The sequence below is a fragment of the Periplaneta americana genome, chromosome 6, assembly GCF_040183065.1.
Source record: "Periplaneta americana isolate PAMFEO1 chromosome 6, P.americana_PAMFEO1_priV1, whole genome shotgun sequence".
NCBI classification, from domain to species: Eukaryota; Metazoa; Arthropoda; class Insecta; order Blattodea; family Blattidae; genus Periplaneta; species Periplaneta americana.
The window spans coordinates 103,195,396-103,221,036 of record NC_091122.1 but is presented as its reverse complement, the minus strand read 5'-3'; the positions used below and the strand labels follow the sequence as shown (position 1 = coordinate 103,221,036).

Genomic DNA, 25,641 nt, shown 5'->3' with positions numbered 1-25,641 from the left:
CTTCACGCAGAAGGAGTTAATGCTCCTGAGATTCGCAGTCGATGGTGTCGTATTTATGGCAACATTATAAGTGATAGTGCTGTACGGGACTGCTGCAGAAAATTTAAGACTGGGCATGAAGATGTGCACAATGAGGGAGATCAAGGACGACATTCAATTGTGACTGATGAACTCGTTCAACAAATTGAACAAACTGTGTGTGAAAGACATTGTTTCACAATTTCTGAACTCTCTGAAAATTTCCCACAAATTTCAAGGACAAGTCTCTATGAAATTGTTACGGCAAGGTTAGGTTTCCACAAATTTTGTGCACGATGCGTGCCAAAAAATCTCACTAACTAGCATAAAGTTCAGACAATGACCTCGGCCTTAATATTCCTTCAGCATTACCACAATGATGGTGTTCAATTTCTGGACAGATTCGTGACAGGAGATGAGACATAGGTACAGATCGTAAATGCTGAAACCAAAGAACAGTCAAAGCTGTGGATGCACTCCCAATCCCCAAACAAGCCAAAAAAATTCAAACAAATATTCTCGAACAAAAAAGATCAATCAATCAATCTTCTTAATGTATCCAGCTGTTTGCTGACAACATCCTCTATAGTCTATTCAGTTTTTGCTTTTCATGAGAAATGAGGAGTATTTTGATTGGTGTTCATTATAGATGCCTGTTGCTAATAGCCAGAGTTGGGGTGTAGTAAATATATATTGCAGGGAAAAATTAATCCTAGGATCTTAGGAGTTGTCGAACAGAAAGATGATGACTACAGTTTTTTGGGATCAAAAAGGAGTATTGTTGACAGAGTTTATGGTGCCTGGGACCACAATAACAGCAGATGTTTATTGTGAAATGCTAAAGAAGCTTCAGAGAGCAATCCAAAACAAATGCCGCGAATTGCTCTCCAAGGATGTCACTCTTCTCCATGACAATGCGAGGCCCCATACTGCTGCTCGCACAAAGGTTTTATTGGAAACTTTCGAACATCCCCTCTACAGTCCAGACTGGGTGACTACCACCTCTTTCCCAAGATGAACTGGTTAGCTACTCAGTGCTTCAATGACAACGAGGAGCTCATGGACGGAGTGAAAACCTGACTGAGTACACAGGCGGTGTCCTTTTATGAAGAAGGAATACATAACCTAGTCCTACACTATGACAAGTGCTTGATTTTATATGGCGACTATGTTGAAAAATAGTGTCACTATCCAGGAATGTTTTCCAGGCAATAAATAGTTTGTAACATTGTTTGTGTTTTTTTTGTAGCCAATCGGAAGTTGATTTCTGAATAGCCCTCGTATAATATAAAAATACAATCACAAGTTTCTTCTAAAATATAATAGTTCACAGACAAAATGAGAAGAAACAAAATGTGTGATCAGAATGGGACTTATTGCAGTACTCACTTCTTCCAAACAAATGGGGATACCACACTCAAATACTGAAATATCTTAAAGATTTCACAAAGAATAGTGTAAAACAAGATGGCAAACCTTTTAAAGTGTTCTCCATAAAAGGGCACACACCAGTATGTATGCCCTGTTTGGAGCTAATGCTTCAATTCCATTGGCATTTCATAAAAACTAAGCATCATAAACACAACAAAACATGAAAATATCTCATTGCCCCTCTATTTTCTTATATAATTCACTACATGAAAATTTGTAGGTTATAATTTGAATAATAATTATCAGTACTATATTATTATAACTACATACATTGTCACTAAGTTTCAGAAACATCTTATTATCGGCATTTATTTCTGGCAGTAAATTAGAGTTCTGCGTTTGGCTATCTAGAGTCACCAAGCAACTTGAAACAGTGTAGTTGCGTATGGAGTATAGGACATTGGCAATGAACTCCAGACACAAAGTTCAGGTCTGCTGTTCAGTGAGTAAGGCATCAATATGCCGATACAAAACAAGAACTCAAGAAGAAAGTAATCTGTGTAAACAATTTTATTTTTACAGTTTTTAATTTATTGCATTACTATAATTTCCGCAATTTATTTTTAATATATTTATTTATTTATGGATGTGTACATACATAGACTGTGTCCAGGTACAATGTTCATGTGTAAAACAAGTATTCATAATTAATTTCTAGAATGTGGCATTAGAGTCGGTAATATGTGGAGATAAAAACAACCCACATAGGCATACATTTCTAAATGAACAAAAGTTGAAACATCAGGGCCGAAATATATTTCATGTATTTCAATATTAATTCATTTCACAGACGTATGCGGGAAGAAGGCAGTATAGTGAGGTCATAGACAGGAGTGAAGCAAAATTCGAACATGCTGATATGCATTTCATTTATGGAAGAGCAAAAAGAAATGCAAGCGAAGTTGCAAGGCTTAATGAATCAAAATATCATTTATGCCAACTAGCTTATCCTGTGTTTATGAGAAATCACCAACGTTTGCAAGAACAGGTCGTCTGCAACCAAACTTCAAACCTTGAGTTCGATTCTAGCTGGTTACACAGACTAACATATCTAGGCTTGTAACTAGTAAATGGAACGTTTCCGGACATAGGTTCCTATATGAAAGTTATCCATAATTGTCTCCTCTATCATTCCTAAAAATTTATAACATAGCCACTGAATCACTCTGTATTTTAGAGAAGTTTAGCACTAAACTGCTGTTGCATAAAATTATGCCGAGAGATGATATCAATATCAAACAACAAGAATTATTTTATATGAGATTAAAATAAACCGACCATATTATGTCTTAATTGTAAAATAAATTTGACTGACAATGTTAGTCAGCAATAAATTTTGACACGTATTTTTAAAAAGAAACGAATTTCGTCCATTGTTGTGCACACATTCTACTTCCGCTACTTTTATTGTGAAGTCAGTTTTTATTCATTCAGTACGAACAGGCTTATGTGAGGTGTTCGTATTAAACTGTGTGTTAATAGCGTGTCTTTGACTTCAAACATAATAATATTAATTTAATATTACGAAAAATTTTAATTTTCATAGTATGCAGTGTTGTCTCAATGGATCGGTGGCTAATAAAAGACAATAAAAATGATAGTTCTACAAATTCAGAAATCAGTATATCACTTTGTTATGTGTCACACCCCACTGCTGCTAATTTAAAAACGGGTGAATCAACCAAAAAACTAAAACATGATTAATCATATTCAGCTTGGATTTATGTGTGTAGTCCACACCTGTGGAGTAACGGTTAGTGCGTCTAGCCGCAAAACCGGGTGGCCCAAGTTCGATTCCCGGTTGGGGCAAGTTACCTGGTTGAGGTTTTTTCCGGAGTTTTCCCTCACCCCAATATGAGCAAATGCTGGGTAACTTTCGGTGTTGTATCTCGGACTCATTTCACTGGCATTATCACCTTCATCTCATTCAGATGCTAAACAACCTAAGATGTTGATAAAGCGTCATAAAATTACCTACTAAAATAAAAATTTACGTATATGCAGTGCCGAAACTCCTCTCATTTCTAACAACATATCTCTGTGTGAAGTAGAATTTTCACTATATGCAGAAACAAAATCAAAATTCCACCATCGTCTGGATGCCACATCAGGTATGAGAATTAAAGTTTCTTCCATCTCCCCCAACTTGAAATAAATTTGTGAGGCGAGGAAACAACACCATTCTTCACATTAGCAATTTGAAAGTAATTTTTTATAATTTTTTTAATTTATGCATGTAATGAATGAAAAAATATACGCAGTTTATAAAATATACTAGTTCATGTCTATGAACTCATGGCTATCCATGGTGTTAATGTAGTTGTAGACATATTGTCGCTGTTAAATACATACAAAATATAAATATGGAGGCTTTTTTTTTAAGTTGGTTATTTAACGACGCTGTATCAACTACGAGGTTATTTAGCGTTGATGAGATTGGTGGTAGCGAGATGATATTTGGCGAGATGAGGCCGAGGATTTGCCATAGATTACCTAGCATTCACCTTACGGTTGGGGAAAACCTCGGAAAAAAACCAACCAGGTAATCAGCCCAAGCAGGGATCGAACCAGCTCCCAAGCACAACTTCAGACCAGCAGGCTAGCGCCTTAACCAACTGACCCACGCCGGTGGCTGGGAGGCATATTAAATTTATATCTATATTAATCTAGCGATTAAATTAATTTAATTTAATATGAGGATCTGTGTATCTTTTTTCGAGTCGAAAGGGATCCATGATCAAAAACGTTTCGGAATCACTGGTCTAAAACCATCATATGTGTCTACCCCTATTTCATCAGATATTCAGTCTCACCAAATTATTTTCAAATATTCACATACTGTATTCAAAAAGCTCACAATTTTCGACATTTTTTTTATACAGTCTGTTTTAAGCTATACCTGTGATAAAAATTTAAATCGAACTACTTCATCATTGGCTTACTACCCTGTCACAAGTTCCAGAAAATAGTTCCCAAAGTTTATTGAATATAGCGAATAATTATTTTAACAAGAGTACTCAGTTATTCCAGGCTTCTGAGTTTTCAATAAATCAAATTTATACCCTTGCTTGTCCGAACATAAAGTTCCATTTTCAGGTTCAGATCTTTATAAGTTCCTCAAAGACTGGGGGGGGGGGGGGGGGGGGGAATTAGACATATCTATTGTACTTTACAGCTGAAATGCCACCAGCATGATGTAGGAGTAGCAAGTAATGTTCCAAGGGAACATTTAGGTATGAGTTAAAATCCTGCTTGGACTGATTATCTACTTGAGTGTTTTTCGAAGTTTTCCCCAACTGTAAGGCAAATGTCATGTCTCATAAAATTCCTAGACCCGTCAAGTCAAAATACCATGTTACTATCAATTTCATTGGTGCTAAATAACCACATACTTGATACAGTGTCATTTAAAAAACTAATTTAAAGATACGTTTTCTTGTTGTCGAATGTGGATGACATACAGTATTTTCTGAAACATGCTAACATTTCTTCGATTATGCTTAACATAATTTTTACTTCTTACTTTTCCTATAGGAAATGGTATTATGTACCTGTGCCAACCTTGTGTCCTGAGCCTACCATAATGGGAATCTACACATTAGCTGACGAAATAGCTCAGAAAGTACAGGAATGGCAAGCATATCTCAAATTCATAAAGGAGGTCAATGCTAAACTTCTGGAGCGGAATCGCCAAATAATGGAAGACTACCGGCATACATGGTAATATAGTATATCTCCCATTAGCATTCCTCTTCCTTGGAGTCACTGAACATATTACTAATTAGTACTTACAAACAACATTCTGTCTTACTGTCAGTCCACACTTGAAAAAAACAGAGTTAATTCACTAATTTTAGCAATGGTTTTGAACAAAAGCAGATGCTTGCAGAGACAACTAAGGTCATATGTAATGATCTATGTGAAGGCAATGGAAACCAGTTATGCTTTCTCATCCATATTGCCTAGAATAGAGATGGTTGAACCAGATAAGGGAGAACTTAAATGCAGGAGGAATGGAATGGACAACAATGATGAGTGAAAAATCTTGGGAGGATTGAGGTGTCTGAAGGAGGCTAAGTCGAACGAAATATAAAAATGGAAATGTCCAATAGATGAAGAGGAAGAAGAAGTAGCAGAAGAAGAAGATAGTCTAAAATATCTCAGAGGTCTGCTCAATCTTTTATAATTTGAGCAGTTTATTTCGCTTGTACATTCTGCTTCATAGGGCGAATTTACGAGATAATGTTACTATTTTAATTAATTTGAAAAAATAACCGGAATAGCCAGAATGTTTGACTTTACTTCCAACAGCAATCCATGTAATTTTATCACATGAACCAGCGCTTCTCAGTCATTTCATATCAAATTAACAGAGTTTAGACTTTATTGACCCCACATTAATCTACACTTCCCAATCAATTGATGCTAACAGAGTTCCCAAAAAAATCTTGTATTGGTAGATAATATGATTAAGAACACACAGTTCAAGAAATTCTCCAACTGCCTAATGATACTCCAAACAGTATGCTCTATATGAGTCATAAAAATAAAGGCTTGGATATACTGCACGCTACTTGGGAAGTCTATCTTCAACAATTTAATATTAATAACAAGTTTGAAAATTTGGATGAGCCACACGTTTCTACTGTGAGAAAATACTGTTTATCTGAACTACAAATTTGTGATGACATGGCGTCCTGTTCTGTGAAACAACTTCGAGAGATCCTAAAAATGAGAGAATTTAAAAGTGTGTAATTAACCTCAAAAAGATAGAAGTGTATAACTGTTTGCTGAAGTACCAGCTGCGAATTCTTGAATAATGAAGCGATCTGGTCTGTCATCTTCTGAAAGGAGGAAGTCCCTCAAAATGGCAGCACAAGTGGTACCTGTCCGTATTCTCCCTGGATGCTCTACTGGCGTAAGGCACTGCTGGCACAGCATTGGAATGTACGTCAATTCGAAGAGCCAAAATTAATTTTGACACACAAGAACACTTCGACTTAATTGATTAGATTAACATTGAAGCGAGCCACCAATTACCCAAAATTTGATGACTGATGGACTTGAATAGATTATGAAAATGGGATCTATTATGGAAATTGCTAACTTTCCCTGTCACTTTCAAGCAGTTGAGCAACATATAAAACTGATAACTGAAGCTTCAGTGAGCATTTGTGGTGAAAAATGCTAGAGATGGGTTTATAAGAAGCCTTTTGAAGTCTTGTTGTTGTTTATCTCAATTTGAGACAAACAGTTTTTTTTTTTCAAAATCTAGTGTTTTGGCGCCACCTGAAGATGGTGCCTAGAGATACTAAAACATTACATATGCTCTTACTTAACTAATCAGCCGCCATTGTAGATATAGGCTTTCATAAATTAAGTAAAATACTATGTTTTGTGTTTACCAATTGTTTTAAATATTTTTTATTAACTTTACCACTGTGGCACCACCTGAAGATGTAACTTGATCAAGACCAGATTTTGCAGAAAAACTTATCTAACCAATAGGCAGTTATTGTGAATATAGGCGTTAATGGATATAATAAAATAAAAATTTTATCTAATTTCAATCCACCCCATTGCCCAGGTCTTCTGAATCTCATTTGGTTCTGGAGAAAATGATAATCAACTATTTCAGGACGTAGCAAACTATGTAAGGTCACTGATATAGGCAGTTTCATCAAAATCTGAAAACGCCAGTCAGAATCAGTGTTTTATTTCACATGGAATGATTTCTCAAACTTATTTAAAGGAAGGAAATACTTAAAAAATTTCATGGACCACCATAGGTAATAAGCTATTAGATGCCTTTTTTACAATGATCTTTATAATAATAAAATTGTATAACCTTTTAATTTTCAATCAGGCTGCCACTATAGACCAATGGTTATAGCATTGAACTCCGGTGTAGCCTCAATTTATGACTTGTGTTAGTCAAGCATGCGGTCCAGGTAACATAGGGGTTTTCTCTGGAAACTCCGCTTCCCCTGGGGCATCCCAACAAATCTTCATCATCTCATCTCATCACAGGTGTAGCACAGACCAGTCTTCTATGGCTTATTCTGGACAACGACTCTGTCAGTAAATTTGTCTACACAACTGGCTTCATATGGTGAATGACGACAGTCAAGTACCCGACATTGGTTAAAAAAATCAGTCATAAATAAATAAGATAATTTCTACGTACTGCATCATACTGAAAATATGAAGGTGTAGTTCTAGACCCAGGGTGTGTGGAGTGAACCTGCATCTGTGACTCAAGCGTTAGCACCACGCTTACCTTCTATCCAGGTAGCCTGGTTTCAATCCCTGGTTTCATATTTCTCAGGGTACTTCTATTTCCCTCTACATCCCACTTACAATATCCACCTTCCCCTCATTTCATCTTTCATCTGCAATAGTCAAAACCAGGCTAAGGTGAATTCTTGGAGGTAATAGGGGTTCTGATGTTGATATATATATATATATAAGTTTAAAATGATTTGATTTGCTTATTACAAATCCAAAACATCTGCATATACTCTTTCATGGTCTCTGCATAGACGGATGTTTTATATATCTATTTGTGGCATGACAGTCGTGAACACAATACTCACATCTTTCTTCAATTGGCATTTGAAATGTAGCATCATTTGCGGACATCCTGCTTTTTCAAATCTGGCTTTTCACGTATAGCTCCTTGTAAAGCTGACTTGAATAATTTCAAGGGAAAAATTGTTCCAGAGTACTGAACCCGGGACCTTTGGCTGAGCGCGCCAATGCTCTAGTGACTGAGCTACCCAGGAACTATACCAGACCCCGGCTCAATTTTCCCCTTATATCCATATACCTCAAGTGGGTTCACAGAACGCCAGAGCCCAGTATTGAGTGCACACTTTGTGACTTAAATTTGCTGTTATCGAAACAGTAACACAATATAATATTATAAAAATCTGGCTTTTCAGGTATAGCTCCCTGTAAAGTTGACTTGAATAATTTCAAGAGAAAAATTGTTTCAGAGCCAGGTATCGAACCAGGGACCTTTGGCTGAGCATGTCAACGCTCTGCCGATTGAGTTATCCAGAAACTATACCAGACCCTGGCTCAATTTTCCCCTTTACCTGAAAAGCCAGATTTGTATAATATGCGTTACTGTTTCGATAACAAAAAGCCACAAATTTAAGTCACACAGTAAGTGTGAACTCAATGCTCGGCTCTGGCGTTCTGTCAACCCACTTGACGTATATGGATATAATGGAAAAATTGAGCCGGAGTCTGATATAGTTCCTGAGTAGCTCAGTTGGTAGAGCGTTGGCGCGCTCAGCCAAAAGTCCCGGGTTCGATACCCGGCCATGGAACAATTTTTTCTTTGAAATTATTCATCCTGCTTTATTATTCACCAAAGAAAATTGTACAATGTGGTGAGATTTTGACTTCGTAATAATCATGTCTAAAGTGAAGAAAAGTTTTCGGATCCCTGATGAATCCATCCATCTGCGAAAAGCTCGATAAAACGCATTTTCACACTCATGGCGAAATGAGCTGGTGCGCCATCTTGTTGAAGCCACACAATGTGAGATATGTCTTTCCTCTGGAATTCAGAAAGCAACAATTTGTTAACCATATGGAGGTAAGTCGTGTGATTCACTGGCCATTAAAGAAATATGGTAGAGGCAGTCTCCCCCCCCCCCCCCCATGTGAGATGGATTTTGTTCAATTTCTTGATAGAAATGTGGATTCTCCTTGGATAAAAAAGGAAAGTTCAGGTCTTTATAACTTCGACGAATATCACATTCATCAGGAAAAAAAAAAAAAACTTTTCCTTTTAACTTATCTCTTTGGAAATGGTGAAGGAGCAAGCTGCATGCTTCTTTGAGCTGTTTTAAATCCAGATCTGATAGCTCACTGTGATGCTACAAATGCCATGGAAAATGAGAAAATAGATCTGGAGATGGATCTGTATGTGCAAAGATCATGGAGAGTACATGTGGATGTTTTGGATCCGTAACAGGCATATTAAATCATAGTTAATCTATATGGATGACAGGGGTATACAGACTTTTCTCCCACTCTGTAGAAAGGACTTAGGGCTCCGAGTCCTGAAGCTTACCAGGTACTGTTTTGAGTATGAAACCTGGCTGTATCAGGGCTGACAGGATGGCCACTGCTACATAGGCCACTGTCGAATTTGAAGTCATCGCATATATAGGACACATATAATCAATATAAATCTAAATGCAAGGATCCATGCCAGGTCTGATCCCTCAAAAAGCCATGCCAAGAGTATCCCCGTAATTTTTCCATTTATGTATGCCACAAGGTTAGCAGTAAAATCAACAATAACATTCTATTTTACGTCCCCGTTTGAAGTCAGTTTTAATTATATTAATGAATATATTTCGCAAAAACATAAAATAGAACACAAACTTTCGTATTCCTGCATCTTGTTAGATACTGATAGGTTATGGCAATATTATATAATTATTAATATTATGTAACAGTGTTAAAACACGTCCTTATAAAAATCTTTCTGACAAGTATGCAATACCAAACTTTTTTATAGTTGTAGAACTTATTTAAAAGAAGATTTTGGCATTGAAAAAAACCTTCCTGTCAAGTTGATAGGTACTTGTGAATGTTCATTTCATGCCAGTTGTTGTGAACTTGTAGACCATAATCTTTTATCAATTTTGAATTAATGAAATGTAATGTATATTAATGTTTGCTACATATTAGTTTTACTTTGCAATTCATTAAGCTACGCCTTGAAAATCCTGGTCCATGCGTCATACTCTGAAAAATGCTAAAATGAACGTGATAAAAATATTGTTATGAGCGTGATAAAAATATTGTTATGACAAGTGGTCGTAATTTGATTATTATTAACAAAAAAGAACAGAACTATTTAAGTAAGAAATACTTTTGTCATACAAAGAAGGAAAGAAATTCATTACACATCGAATATTATTTTCCATCGTCTCCAAATATGGTCAACTAGATCTGTTAGTCTGTAGTGAGTGACTAGTAAGATGGAATTCATTATTCACAATAATAGTATGATGAATAGTAAAATTCAATTTCCACAGGGGTCAGAAATCGTCAGTCAATTTTTCTTGAAGCCCTATCAATTAGGAAATTACTTTCGTAAATCCCCAAAACCTCGACTCTAATGTGGAGTGTGGTAATCACTAGACCAGCGCTGGCAATTGGCTTCCCATATGAGCGTTTTACCCATACAGGCAAGTGAAATCATGTTTGTTCCCTCGCTGGGAGGACTGCTACCCCTCTCTAAGATAGTGGAGAAGGGGAAACAAGGCAGTTCATTTCTTACAGATCAGGGGTGAACTGTGTACTACATATATCTCCATGGATGTCGCAAAGCAGAAACATGGAACTGAGTTTAACAATGACTGAAAATTGTTATTCTTTTTCTAAAGAACCAAAGTAGGGAGAAGGACAGTATCTTATTTGTAAAAATATGTCACGAGCAGAAAATGTAATTTAAAGCAGCATTATGATGTGTTCCATGTTGAAAAATATAAAGACACTGTTAGTGATGAAAGGATGAATTTACTCACTGTACTACAGTAAGTGAGGACGTCAGGCTAAGTGATATTATTTCAATTTGTATTTAATGTGTTTAACAATCTAAAGTTGAATCCTGAAGCATAATACCGAGAATGAAAAGAATGAAGACAAATAAGAGCAAGTGTAACAGATTGCACTTCGTAGATTAAGAGCTGTAGAGAGGTTTGCTGTATCAAAGTTCATTACACGATCCATTGAAAATATTATTAAAAGAGAGAGGAAAGACGACAAATCTAAGACCTTTGTAAATCTGTTTTCTCTCTCTCTCTCTCTCTCTTTTTTTTTTTTTTTGGCAATAATATATATTTATTATTTTGTATTCTGATGATCAATGTTGGCATGTATGAATTTTAGGTATTCGTTTCTGTTACGTTATTTATTACTTTCACTATAATGTGTTTGTTTGCTAGGTACGTTTATGTTGTTTATAAAGTTTTAGATGTTCTAAATGTGATGTTATTTATTAAAAAAGAAATAGAAGAAAGACGTCAATTTGAAAGTAACAAGCTATGATCTGTCCTAACTAACGATTAATTAATCCCAGATTCACCTAGACATGAAGCAGTGGCTGAATTTTGCATCATAACACGACACGACTAACTGGCAACATACCTACATAAGATCTTCATACATCCATCTCCAACGTGTGTCTTATGCAATGAAGAAAATTCAATAATAACAATAGATCACTTGCACAAATGCACTGCATTAATCCCACTGCAACTGGACTCAGCATCAAAATTATAGTGGAAAGCAAGAAGAAGAATAGAGACAATCCAAGTTCCTGGACACCCCCAATCCCCATCCCCACTGCCACTGCCGCCGCCGCCACCACCACCACCACCACCACCACCACCACCACCACCATTATTCAAGCATAATACATAGCATTATAATTTAATACGAGTAGAATAAACATGGTTAGTTACTGTTAATTTAGTTTATTTCTCTAGTTAACCTACTGTTTATTTTATTAGTTACAATTTATTTGCAATCACACAAGCAGTGGTACTACTGATAAGAAATAAGCATGATCTTCCACAGCCGCGTCACTAATGTCCAGCACAACTATACAGTCCCACATAGTGCACGTCACCGCACAGTACTGCAGATACCTCAGCTACTAACCTATGTTCCCATATGGGCATGCTCCAATTCTGTATTGCCAAAGCGGGGAGTATTCCTTTCTGGCCATGCACTACACCACACATTGAATAATGCATCATTCTGAATTATATGTTAATTTCTTCGAATATATTTTAATAATCAAATCAAAACCCAGAAATATTGAGACTGTAATGTGCATAAAAGCTAACATTGCAATATTAAATACATGTTGCTGTCGTTTTCTAATGCCAGGCGTTTGACAATAAAGTCATATGACCTCTTGCACTCCAATATTTTTCAAAGATATTATCATGGTCAGCCACTGAAGCACAGATTTTGAGGTGTTCCGAATCCATTTCTTGGTTTGAGTTGCACAATGGGCAGTTAGGGGACTGATATATTCCAATTCTATGCAGGTGTTTGGCCAAACAATCATGGCCTGTTGCCAATCTAAATGCAGCTACAGACGATTTTCGTGGTAAATCGGGAATTAACTGTGGATTATGATGCAGAGAGTTCCATTTTTTCCCTTGAGATTATGTTATCAAATTTTGTTTGTTGAAGTCTAAGTATGTTGATTTAATAAATCTTTTCACAGAGTAATATGTAGATTTAGTAACAGGTCTGTAAGTAGCAGTGCTGCCCTTCTTTGCTAAAGCATCCGCATTCTCATTTCCCAGGATTCCTCAATGGGATAGTATCCATTGGAATACAATTCTTTTATTGAGTGATATTAATTGAGAGAGCATTTTAGTTATTTCTGCTGTTAGAGATGAAGGTGTGTGTTTAGAGACTATTGATAAAATAGCTGCTTTGGAGTCTGACAATATAACTGCATTTTTAAATTTATTGATGTGGCATAGAAGATTCCTGAGACTTTCACTTATTGCAATGATTTCTCCATCAAAACTTGTTTTTCCATACCCAAGAGATCTATAAAGTGAGAAGAGACAGCACGTAACACCTGCACCGGCACCTTGTTCTCTGGAGATCAAGGATCCGTCGGTGTATAAATGAAGCCAGTTTTGTGGAAGGTACCTAATATTAATTGTCTTAAAGACAACTGTTTCATTATTTCAGTGCTTACTTCTGATTTCAGTATTTCTTCTGTTAAATTTAGATTATATTCTATATTTAATAGAGTTAAAGGGTTTGGTTTAATTTGTAAGTTTTCTTTTAAATTCGGGATATTGATTTTCTGTTTTAATTCTTGAACCATGGATATGAAACTTTTTTGAGTTTTCAATCTACAGAGAGGACTGTATGAATGCCAATTGTTTCCTGGTAATCTGATAAGTTTTTCATATTGAATCAGTGCTTTTTCTTCTATTGTCATTTTGATGCTGTTAATATTAGTGAGGAATCTCATAGAATCTATTGGAGTTGTTTTGATTCCACCAGTAATGAGCCTGAGAGCCTGGTTTTGAACATATTCTATTTCGTTTATGAAAGGTGAAGTAATTAAAATTTCTCCGCAGTATGTCAGCACTGGCTGTATAAACATTTTGTATGTAGTGTTTAAAGTATTCCTAGAGCATCCCCATTTCTTTCCTGCTAGTCTTTTTAGAAGGGAGAATCTTTTACGAGCTTTTTCAGAAATGTATTTCAAATGGTTGCTCCATGTTAACTTACTATCGAAAATAACTCCAAGATATTTGGATTCATAAGTCCTAGGAAGGTGTTGGCCATTGTATTGGATATTGAGTTCTCTTTCTTTTTTACCAAGTGAAAATATTTGGTAGTTACTTTTGCTTAAATTGAGTGTCATAAATTTGATATATTCCATTCATGTAGTTGATTTAGAGCTTTAAGAGCAGAATTTTGAGTTTTGTCTCTATGTCTGTAAGATCCGGAAGTCCACAAAACTATATCATCTGCAAATAGTGCTGTTTTCATGTTTGATTCTTCTAATAGGTAGGGTAAGTCATTTATATAAATATTGAATAAAGTTGTGCTGAGGACAGCGCCCTGAGGTAGACCTCGATATGTTTGTCTGTAACTAGAAAGTGAGTTATTGAATTTAGTGGCAATGAATCTTTGACTAAGGAATTCTGATATCCATCTGAACATATTGCTGGAGATACCTAATTTCTGGAGTTTTAGTAATAATTTATTTCTCCAAACAGAGTCATATGCTAACTGAAAGTCAATAAATATTGCCAAGGTATCTTCTTTCTTGTTAAAACTATCTTTTATTTCTTGGCCGAGGCGTGTGACTTGTTCATTGGTAGAGTGTAGTTGTCGAAAGCTGGCTTGTCTTGGTGATAAAAGATTTTGGGATTCTAAATACCAAGTTAATCTGTTGGAGAACATGGACTCCATGGTTTTTGCTATCATGCTTAATAGTGCTATTGGTCGATAACTATTAACATCATGAGCAGGTTTCCCTTTTTTGTGAATTGGTACAATGATTGCTTTTTTCCAAACTGCAGGAATTGAGGTGTTCCATGATAAATTGAAAATGGATAAAAGTACAGACTTGGCTTTTTCCCCCAGATGTTTAAAAAATTAGGAATGAATGTTGTCGGGGCCAGGAGATTTCTTGGTTTTTTAAATTTTGTATAGCTATAGTTAATTCTTTGAGAGTAAAATTTTGATGAAATATTTCAGGTTTTGTGATATTGCTAGTAAGTAATATTGTTTTTATTATTTTCATATAATTCTCTTTTGATAAATTTATCAGTTTTTTTGATATTGGGATGTAATCTGTGAGAGTTTGAGTAGTGTTTATTAAATGCATTTGCTATATCTCTACTATCTGTTAGCGTTTTGTTTTTATGAATAATAGGTTGGCTAGTATTTTCCTGTGTATTGGAAATGTTCTTCAGAAATTTATATGTTTTAGCGCTATCGGTTCTGTAATTAATATTTTCAATAAATTTATTAAAACTGTTCTTTTTTGCTATTATTACCGCTTTTTTAAGAATGGCAGTCTTCTTCCTCCAATCTTGAGTATCTTCCAGTGTTTTGCTATGTTCTGCTTTGGTTCTTGCTTTATCTCTATCTTGTTTCAATAAATTCAGGTTTTCTGTTGGTTTGCCTCGTGGAATGTGCTTTTTTGCAATTTTAAGAACAGATTCACAGAAATATTTATTCAATCTATCTGAGTTTGTATTTTCCATTAGCGGTGTGTTGAGCTTGAGGTGTTCATCTAGTTCTGTAATAAATAGTTTCCAATTCGCTTTCTTAAAGTTCCATGTTGTATTATTATTGTAGGGTTCTTATCTTCGGTTTTGGTGGAGATGGATAGAAGCAATGATGACTCTATGGCCAGATCCAGGGTCTTCAATTATTTTTTTCTTGGTTTCGTGATGGATATCATCTGATGTTACTAGTAATAAGTCTGGATTTGTACCAGAACCAGAATAATGTATGAAAGTAGGGGAATCTTCTTTTCTGTAGACAAGTTCTGCGGTTGTAGTATTTAGGAGGACCATGATCATTTTTCCGGGTTGGTTTACATTATTGTAGCCCCAAAGTTGGGAGTGGGCGTTAAAGTCACCAATTATGATAGTTTTAGGTTGTATATCAAACAAAGTTAGATCAAGAGGATTATTAGGTGGGTTATAGGCACTGTAGATTTTGAAATGTTGTTGATTTTTCCATACTTCAATTCTTATTAGTTCTAATTTGTCTTGATTATCCATTTCTTTTATGATTTGAAAATTTGTAATTAATTTCTTTGATATACCTGCGAGAATTCCACTACTGATCTGTCTACCTTTGGGTAACAGTTTCATATTAAAACCTTTGAAATCAAAATATTTTAATTGGTCAGCATTAAGGTTTGCTTCAATATTAAATACATATTATATCTCATTTTCAGGTAGAACCAAGGAGTTTTCACAATATAAAAAATCGAGACCAAGCTTACAGAGGGAATAGAAAATCAGAAGAAATTGGATGAATGCTTAAATTTCACAAGATTGCAATATAGAAGGTGTGACCCAACTTGTCAAGGATTGTATCTGACCATGTTTAAGAGATTGCTAAACAGCAGTATGACAAGAATAAACTGTTTTCACATAATAATATTGTATTATGATTTATCCTAAACGAAAAAGTTTTGGTTTTCCACCATGTGATGGACTATTTTTCCCCTCAAAATTTGTTTGATAACTGCCTCTGAAGAATCATCATTCATCACTATCTTGATAGAAGTCCAGAAAGACAGTATTTTATTTAGTTTCTTGCTAAAATATTGGAAAACATTTTATTGTTGTTTTGTTATTGGCATCTATTAATATGGAAAAATAATCTTCTTCCTTTTTAATTTCTGCAGTTACATAGCCTAGAGAAGGAGCTAGAAATTTCTGACATCTGCTGCCTTTGTTCAGGCTAATGTTTCTTTATTGGCTATTTTAGAAGCAGAAAATATTTTCCTATTCCATTTGGCTCTACAGTACAATCTAAACTTCTGAAAGAATGATGAAGGATGGGTCAAGTGGAGAAAAAAAATTCTCTCCGGCACGGGACTCGAACCAGGGGTTCTCTCCGCTTCACCCATCCTTCATCATATGATATGAACATGCAGAATTCCTACACAGAAATATCATATGTACTTCGGTACATCACAATAATATGATATGCGTAAATAATCACTTAGTGATTTAAGATGGCACTCATTCCATCGGATCCCAACCACTTAGTCGTAATGAGTGCACTTCTGCACATAATGTGTTGGACATTGTGCCACTGTCACACATCTGCGACACAGTGCATGAGGGTTGGCCACTAAAGGGAAACTAAAAGGTCGAACTTAAACTGAGAGGATACAATCTAGCATTGTAACTGGAATCTGGTGTGGCTTAGTAGAGCTGAAAACCTGGGTTCAAGTCCCAGTGCCAGGGAGATTTTTTTTTCCTCCACTCCACCCATCCTTCAACATATGATAATGCAGAATTTCTGCACGGAAATATCATATGTACTTCGGCACATCACAAAAATTGTGAAAGAATGGTGATGCTTAATTGTGTGATAGTTCAAAAGCAGTAATTTCGTCCTTAGCATTAAGTGGTTAAAAAGACATGTCTAATGCACTATTCTGAACTACCAACCTCCGATTATCACAATGTTTTCCAGTATTTGAGCGATTGTTAACATTGCTTCTTCCCTTACTAGATCAGTCAATATCATATTGCAGTATGTAGGCCTATCTTATATACAAAATTAAAAGCGGCATTTCTTCCAATCACTGGTTCCTTACCAATCTTTTTTCATAATTTTATTGTAATTGTAAGTTTGTTAAAAATCACAATATTACTCTGATATGCAATAAGAGGCTTCAGCACTATCGCAATACTACAGGTATACTTAACAAAAATAAATTCTGGCTACACTGGCTGCTGAAAGATTTTTCATTATTAGGCCTACTCGAATTTTCTTTCTTTATTACTACACAAAAATTCTCTATAATGCTTGGTACATAAGACCCACTGTTGAAAGCTTATTGTTCTTCACATTAAGAAAAATTGTGCAATATTTCACCAGGTAAGCATTCCCAAAATTCTAATCTATCTGAGATAAATGCAAATCAACTTGGCTGTATAGAACTTGTGATTTCCTTGCTAACATTTACTACTTTATTAACGACACATTTCTCGCCAAATTTAAATACTCAATAGAACAATATATGCTAATAATTGGCTAATCAATAGATGGTGCAGAAAGCATGCTACTCTAATCTAGAAAAGTTCGTGGATTGAGAATGATGAAAGCTTCATGAAAAGCTTTCCTTCAGCATATCAACATTTGTGATCGGCTAGATGCCATTGTTGACTTATTATTGAAACGAACACGACATTTCAAGCAGGAAATTAATGGCAGTTTAAGAAGTCTTGGTTTCATTCCTGATGAAGCAGTCTAACATATGCATTCTTCGGAAAAAGATATGGAACAAGCAGTTTAAGATATGGAAAAAATTATATCATAATAGAGGGGTGTCACTTATTTTCTGAATGGTCAAAATCAAACTTCTGAATTTCCACCAGAAAAAGACCTTTCATCTTCCTAATGGGCAAATATCATAAAAATGAATTGTAATGTTATCCCTATCCGCAGATCCCAGATAAGAACCAAGATCCTCATTTCTGTCACTGCAATGAAAATGAAACTCTCCTTCATGTTCTTGTTTCTGTCACAAAGGGGAACTATTAAGAAACAATAGAAACCACATGGTAAGGAGTAACATTGCCAAATGCCTTAGGAAATCTGAAAATTTTTTAATCTATGCATCTCAGCTGAAACAAATGCGCTGACATCATTGCAATCGACAGGAAGAAGAATACTGGCTTTGTAATTGACTTTTTGAAAAAAGTGATGCAGAGCAAAGAAGTAGATCATGAAAAAAGAGGCATTATGAAATACGTGGCATTCAAATATCTGGAAGAAAAATATAATATACCTGAATATCACTGGGAGGTGATTGGATTATTGTTTGGAGCACGTGGATCTATTTCAAAATTTTCCTTAGATTTCATATTAATACATCATATCTCCAGGATATATCTACACAAAATTTTAATTTCTCTTTGTTAATTGTAAATCACCATCTGTGCAGTTTTATAAATGAATAAGTAAATTATTCGGTTTTAGGGATGACTGTTATAAAAAAACTATGTAGAAATATCGTTTTTTTGCATATCCGCAAAGAAATTAATTACGTGATTGTAATAACCAAATGGTGCACCTTCTTACAGGTTAGCTATCTCTTTCCGAATTCTCTCTCATGATTTTATATCATACACAATTTCTAATCCTTCAGTATTTCTGAAGTTTCAAATGACATTCATAGCTATCCTGTTGGACGAATAATTGCTGCAATTTCCATTGATCATTAAAACGGTGGGAATGTCATAAGTGATAGTATGATCTCTATATGTTTGTTTCTTTTATTAATGACAATGAATGGAGAAATGGTGAAATGATGGCAGAAGTGGAAATACACCAAATGCAGGAAGTCCTTGCTTTATGTTTCCCCAATGAATGTCGTTTTGTTATTGCGTCGTGTCACTTTACTCACCAGTCCTCTTTTAAAGTTGGTAGTGGTTTCGTTTTAATGTCGCTAGTGTTGGCATAATGGGAATGCAATGGAGCAGAAAGATACTGTGAGGAGCTGACAAGAAAATCTCTTGGGAGATGTATTTTAATTAGGTGCGGTGCGGGGAGGTATTGATGAATGGAGCACAGAATTGACCAAAGATAAGTTGTTACGAGTTTGACCCTTATGACACTAAACAAATGACATCTTAGTCACCACATGATGTTTAATTATAATGTGGCTGAAAATATCAGATAGTTTGAGACTAGCTCTGTGTCGATGTGTTGTGTAAGTAATACCTGCTGTGCCGGGGTAGGAATGTTTCTTTTGTTATTGTTCGTAACGACTAAGCATTGAAGTGTAAGCTTATAGACTTGTAGTAAGTACATTCACTTCTTTCTCAGTCTCTTATACGTATGTACATTGTATTGTACAGACATTTTAAAACAGTTTACACTTGACGTGAAGAAGAGAGTCTATATACTGTACGTTGAAGTTATTTTTTGCAGTGCAGTGTGTATGATAGTGATTTAATTACGCTGAGTTATACATAACGGAATGAGTTCAAAACGTCTGTCATCTGTCTCTACTATAGGGAAGGTGAAGAAGAGCAGGAAATCTATAAACTTGTCGATGAAAATGGATATAATACATCGGTTTCAAGCAGGTGAGCATGTTGTAGATATCGCATCTGCTTTAGACCTGACTTCAACTACTGTCCATACAATAAGGGACAATGCAGAAAAAATAAAATCAAGTGTTGAAAGTGCCTCTGCTGTCAGTGCTTCTAAAGTAACTCATACACGAAACGTGATAATGGAAAAAATGGAGAAAATGCTTGCAATGTGGATTGAAGACCAAAACTAACGCAATGCTCCGGTTAGTTTAACGGTCATACAATGCAAAGCTAAATCACTATTTGAACATGTGAAAAGTGAAGGTGGACAGTAGAATGAAGAAACATTTAATGCCAGTCGGGGATGGTTTCAGCACTTCAAACACCGCTATAGCTTTCACAATATTAAAGTTACTGGTGAGGCTGCAAGTTACGACAGTGTTGCAGCAAACGATTTTGTTACAAAATTACAGAAAATAATTGAGGATGGTGAATACACATCGAAGCAAGTTTTCAACGTTGATGAAACGGGGCTATTTTGGAAGCGCATGCCTTCTAGAACCTACATTTCACAAGAAGAAAAAACAGCTCCAGGATTTAAAGTAGCAAAGGATCGTCTGACTTTGCTTCTTAGTGCAAATGCATATGGTGATTTCAAGATGAAGCCATTGTTAATTTCTAGGGCTGAAAATCCACCTGCTTTTAAGGGGTATTCAAAAGAACACCTTCCTGTCATCTACAAGGCAAACAAAAAGGCCTGGATCACTGGACACAGTTTCAGCCAATGGGTGACAAACTATGCCATGCCTGCCTGGAAAGAATATTGTGCGAAAGAAAATGTTGATTTTAAGATCTTGCTCCGTATCGACAATGCACCGTCAAACCCAGTAAACCTAGATGATCTGCATGAGAATGTGAAGGTTGTTTTTCTCCCACCCAATACTACAGCTTTAATACAACCGATGAATCAGGGTGTCATTGTCACTTTCAAAGCATATTACCTACGCCGGACTTCTGATCAACTTGTCAAGGACACCGACAGTGAAGATAAACCAACCATTCGTGAATATTGGCGGAGCTATAATATCCTCAAAGGAATAGAAAACATTGCAGAATCCTGGATGGAGGTTTCCCAGAAATGCATGAATGGTGTATGGAAAAAACTATGGACTCAGTGTGCCACACAATTTCATGTCTTAGACAATTTACACGTTGTGAATCAAGAAACTCTGAATATAGCAAGAGTGGCAGGTTTCTTGGAACTGGAACCAAGTGACATAGAAGAACTGTTAGAATGTCATGCAGAAGAACTTAGCAATGAGGATCTGACAGAACTCTCTCAAAATCCTGAAGAAAATGAAAGCAACAAGAAAGAAGAAGGAGAACTGAAGCGACATTTGACACTGAAGGGGTTGGCAGCAGCATTTCAGCTTATTGAGGAAGGTCTCCACATGTTGGGTGATGAAGACTCGGACCATGAACGTTTCTCAAAAGTTCAGAGTAATGTGATCTGAGGTGCTATCAAGAAAAGAAGAAAAATGCAACGAAACAGTCAACCCTCCATTCGTTCTTCAAGGCAGGAGGTGAACAGACGACTTAGGAAGTGGTTAGTGATTCCAGCTAAAGAATGATGAATACTGTTCAGAAGTTGTTGTGAAGGATTAATGGGCATAGAATGTAAGTAACATTTACAGTACTGTATGGTACTAATAATAAATACTGTATTTTGTATGTCAGAATTGTGTATTTCATAATGAATTCAGCATAATTTAGAACCTAATCTCTTCTTTTGCTATTGTTTCTTACGAGAAAAACCATCTCGCATTACGTTGTTTCAATTAACCTCGTCATTTTTCAGAACTTAACCTCAACATTAAACGAGGACACCATGTAATTCTCTTACAGAAAAACTAATTAACTACCCTTTTGGATGAAGAAATACCCTCTAGGATTTAAAAATGCTTAATAACGTGTGAAATTTTCACTTTGTGCACCTTCATGTATTCAAAAGGTCTATAAGTTAATCCATCTCAATTTGTTGGTGATTTTCTGCAGCTTCAAAACTTTAATATTGCATGGTATTAAATTGTAAAGATTTCATTTCGGTTCCCAAGTATCAATATTAACATGAACCAACAAGTTTATAAACAACAATTATTATGCTCTCTCCTCGTTCAGTACATTTCTGTGATGAACATTACCAAACATCAACTTAATGGTACAGATATTTGATAGGCCATTAAAATGTTATCATTAAGGCTAGTTTCACACATTCCGGTTTGGGACTGGTAGTTAAGCCAGATGAGTAGTGAAGTATATGAAAGCAAAGGAACACATACACCATCCAGTTTTAAATCAGGCGACAAATTGAATGGATTGCAGCTGGGTCTGTTGACTACTCAATCCAGTCGCTGGACAGAAGCTCTGTCACTGGAATGTGCTTATCCTATTGCTTGGCTTGGCTTTTCAAGGGCCGATCTGGGACAGATCCTTGCACTTAGGTTTACATTGGTACATTATGAGGTGACTGTTTAAATATGACAGGCGGCTTGAGCGACATTCATGAATCAATGCTGATAGGATGACTATCCAGCCTCACTGCTGACAGAGTCAGGTCCCATCCTCAGATAAGTACTTGATAAGCCCCAGGATCCAGAGCATCAAACCCTTCCTATATCAGCATTGGAAACCAGTATTACCATAAGACTTCATCCCAGTCTATTGCAGATGATAGATAAAATGAGAGGATATTGGTGGAATGACAGAGGAAAAGAGGAGTACCCAAAGAAAAACCATTTACACCATCTGCTTTGTCCACCACAAATTCCATCACCACTTGGCCAGCAATCGAACCTGTAACGCCTGGATAAAAGAGTGCACTAGCACTCGAACCACAGACACGGCTATCCTACTGCTACATACACACATCCCAGTTTGCAAGAAACTATTAAGCTCCACCTTCTGCCTGCACACGAATTCATACATGCCAGTCAGTTACTTCCAATACACACAAACACAGACTTTGTTCTTCTCATATTAAAATGTGTCTCTCGATCTGATAGACACTGTCTTGTTAATATCCCAAGTGGACAATATACATTACTGCGGTCCACACCTGTGGAGTAACGGTCAGCGCGTCTGGCCGCGAAACCAGGTGGCCCGGGTTCGATTCCCAGTCGGGGCAAGTTACTTGGTTGAGGTTTTTTCCGGGGTTTTCCCCTCAACCCAAGATAAGCAAATGCTGGGTAACTTTCGGTGCTGGACCCCGGACTCATTTCACCGGCATTATCACCTTCATTTCATTCAGACGCTAAATAACCTAATCTGTTGATAAAGCATCGTAAAATAACCTACTAAAATAAAAAAAAATACATTACTGCGGAACAAAAACAGTGAGATATATAAAGGCATCAAGAAACTAAATAAGTTTGCACTGGTCTCAGAAAAAATTTCGAAATACACATATGCTACATACATATATACAGGGCAAGTCAAAATGATGGACCTGATTTCAGTAATTTATTGTGTGAAATCTAATGAACATATCGTATTGAGAGACATGCTTCGAAAGTAAAATTTCCAAGCTTTCTTCACACACATAATAAGTGTTCTATGTGGGCACCATGCGTAACACAACATACATCAAGTAGATAGTCAATCTCCTGCGGAATTCCTTGTAGCAGGTCACGGTCAATCTCAGCAATGGCTGCTGTGATGCAGGCATGCAGGTCGTCCAGTGTCGTTGGAAGTAGAGGTACGTAAACATAATCCTTTACAAAGCCCCACATGAACAAATCACATGGGGTTAAATCAGGAGAACGAGGTGGCCAACAAAGCAGATATACATCCCTCACACATGCATGGCCTATCCATCTTTACTGCAATGCCCCATTGAGATGGTCCCGAACGCTGCCATAGCAATGCGGAAGAACACCATCCAATTGAAGAATGAAGTCTGCACTATCCTCCTCAAGCTGCGGGAGGAGCCATTGTTGCATCATATCAAGGAAAACATGTTCTGTCACAGTGCGTTCATTGAAAAAATAGGGTCCATAAATCTTTTCTCTTGCTGCCCAGTAGGTGGACTTCCGTGGACTCCGCATGAAAGATGCAGGAACTCGTTCCACTATCTCTTCCCCAATCGACGGACGACCAGCCAATTTTTGTTTATAGATGCAGCCCGAATCTCTGAATTGCACATACCACTTACGAATGGCTTTCCCAGTAGCTGAGTTTATCTGGTACTTTATTTGGAAATGCCACTGAACACTAATCGATTCCGGGACCTCTGGTTGAACATACCAGTGCTCTACTGACTGAGCTACCCAGGAACTCCACCCGACACCAGAACAATTTTTCCCTTGAAATTTTTCAAGTCTGCTTCACAGGGAGCTTTACCTGAAAACTAGACTTGCATAATATATATGTTACTGTAGGTATGTTAATAGGAAACCACAATTTCAAGTCACAGAGTTTGTGTGCACTCGATGTGGGTCTCTGGCATCTGATCAGCCTACTCGAGTTGTATGGATATAAAGGGAAAAATTGAGATGTGATGGAAAAGCAAATAAGAAATCTGATTATATTTCATGTAAATTTGGATATTCATTTTTATTCTTATCCAGAATTTCGAATTACTCATAAATTTAAAAGTAATTAGTTTCCAGTACTTTGATGATAATTCAAGAAGTTAAAGAGTTTCTTCGTGGAAAAAGACTATCTCTTTGTGTTCGACAAAAGGGTTCAAAATTCACACGTTTTGTTGCAATCGGCTTGCAGGAAATTTTTGAGATCATAAACCACAGTATTTCCTTACAACTGATGTTATAAATCTGAAAAAAATAAGTGGCTTGTTCACCGACACTTGTTACATCGACGTAATTAAGTTAAATTTTAGAATGTAGTGTTTAGGACAATCTAGATCTGTGCTATCCAACACAATTACGAAAATTATTCTCCTAAGAACATTTCCACTATAAAATATTTATCTGCGAAAAATGCTCAGGAGAATATTTTGTGGCTCAGTATAATTGATGCCAGGACCCGGGACTGGGCCGAGGCCCGGCGGTTGAGAAGACATCAAGACACTCTATCCCGGAGTTCTACAAGAAGATTCAGATGACAAAGATTGAGTTTGGTGATTTTCAAGTGCTGGGAAAGGCTGGTGATTTTTTCTTGTCATGTCAGAACTGGTCTATGACAAACTAAGTAGGGATGGGTCCAACCGACTCTTGTCAGTTTGTGCTCTCAAGAGAGACTCATTCAAAAGAATCAGTTCGTTTGTGAGTTGATTGCCAATTTGTGCGTTCACGAGTAGCTAGACAGCTCGCGAACGACATCATTCAAGATCTGGTTCAGCTGCCTGTGTAACATGTCGAAACTGTTTCAATAATACTCTAATTACATAGGAATCAGATTCAGAAGGATAACAGGCACAATCATATGAAGCTAAAAAAAATTATGAAAACACTAAGCCTGCAACATAAACATCATACAATGTTATACGTATGTTTTGTCACACATCAGCTGATTGAAAGCCACGTAATACTGGTTCACATCCGTCTGCTATCAGCATAATATAGTGTGATCTCTCCAAGGCAGTGTTGTCAATCCTGTAGCTTGATTGGATTGCACAAGTGCTTCCAAATTATAGTACTTTTCAGTGGAGGATTGTACACTACATATAAAACCAGATCTGTTTGGATTATTTTACCTAAACTGCCTTGATAGTGATTTATTTAAATTATTATTTTTTTTTAGTTTTTATAAGTAAATAACTGCTAAAAATTAAATATGGGTGTATAAAATTATTTTTAAACACTTTTTCCTGCTTAATTTATGACAATGCTAAGAAATGGAAGAC

At 36.3% G+C, this 25,641-nt stretch overlaps 1 protein-coding gene and 1 long non-coding RNA gene across 2 annotated transcripts in view; one reads left to right on the top strand and one right to left on the bottom strand.

The window, feature by feature from the left end:
- Positions 1-17,607, top strand: part of LOC138701590 (uncharacterized) — a 37,519-nt gene extending 19,912 nt beyond the window's left edge. Inside the window, exons 3-4 of the long non-coding RNA XR_011332626.1 lie at positions 4,984-5,169; positions 15,950-17,607. This is a non-coding gene — a long non-coding RNA (uncharacterized lncRNA). The remainder of the gene's footprint in view (positions 1-4,983; positions 5,170-15,949) is intronic.
- Positions 1-25,641, bottom strand: part of LOC138701589 (cytosolic carboxypeptidase 2-like) — a 165,891-nt gene that overhangs the window by 135,396 nt on the left and 4,854 nt on the right. The window lies entirely within an intron of this gene.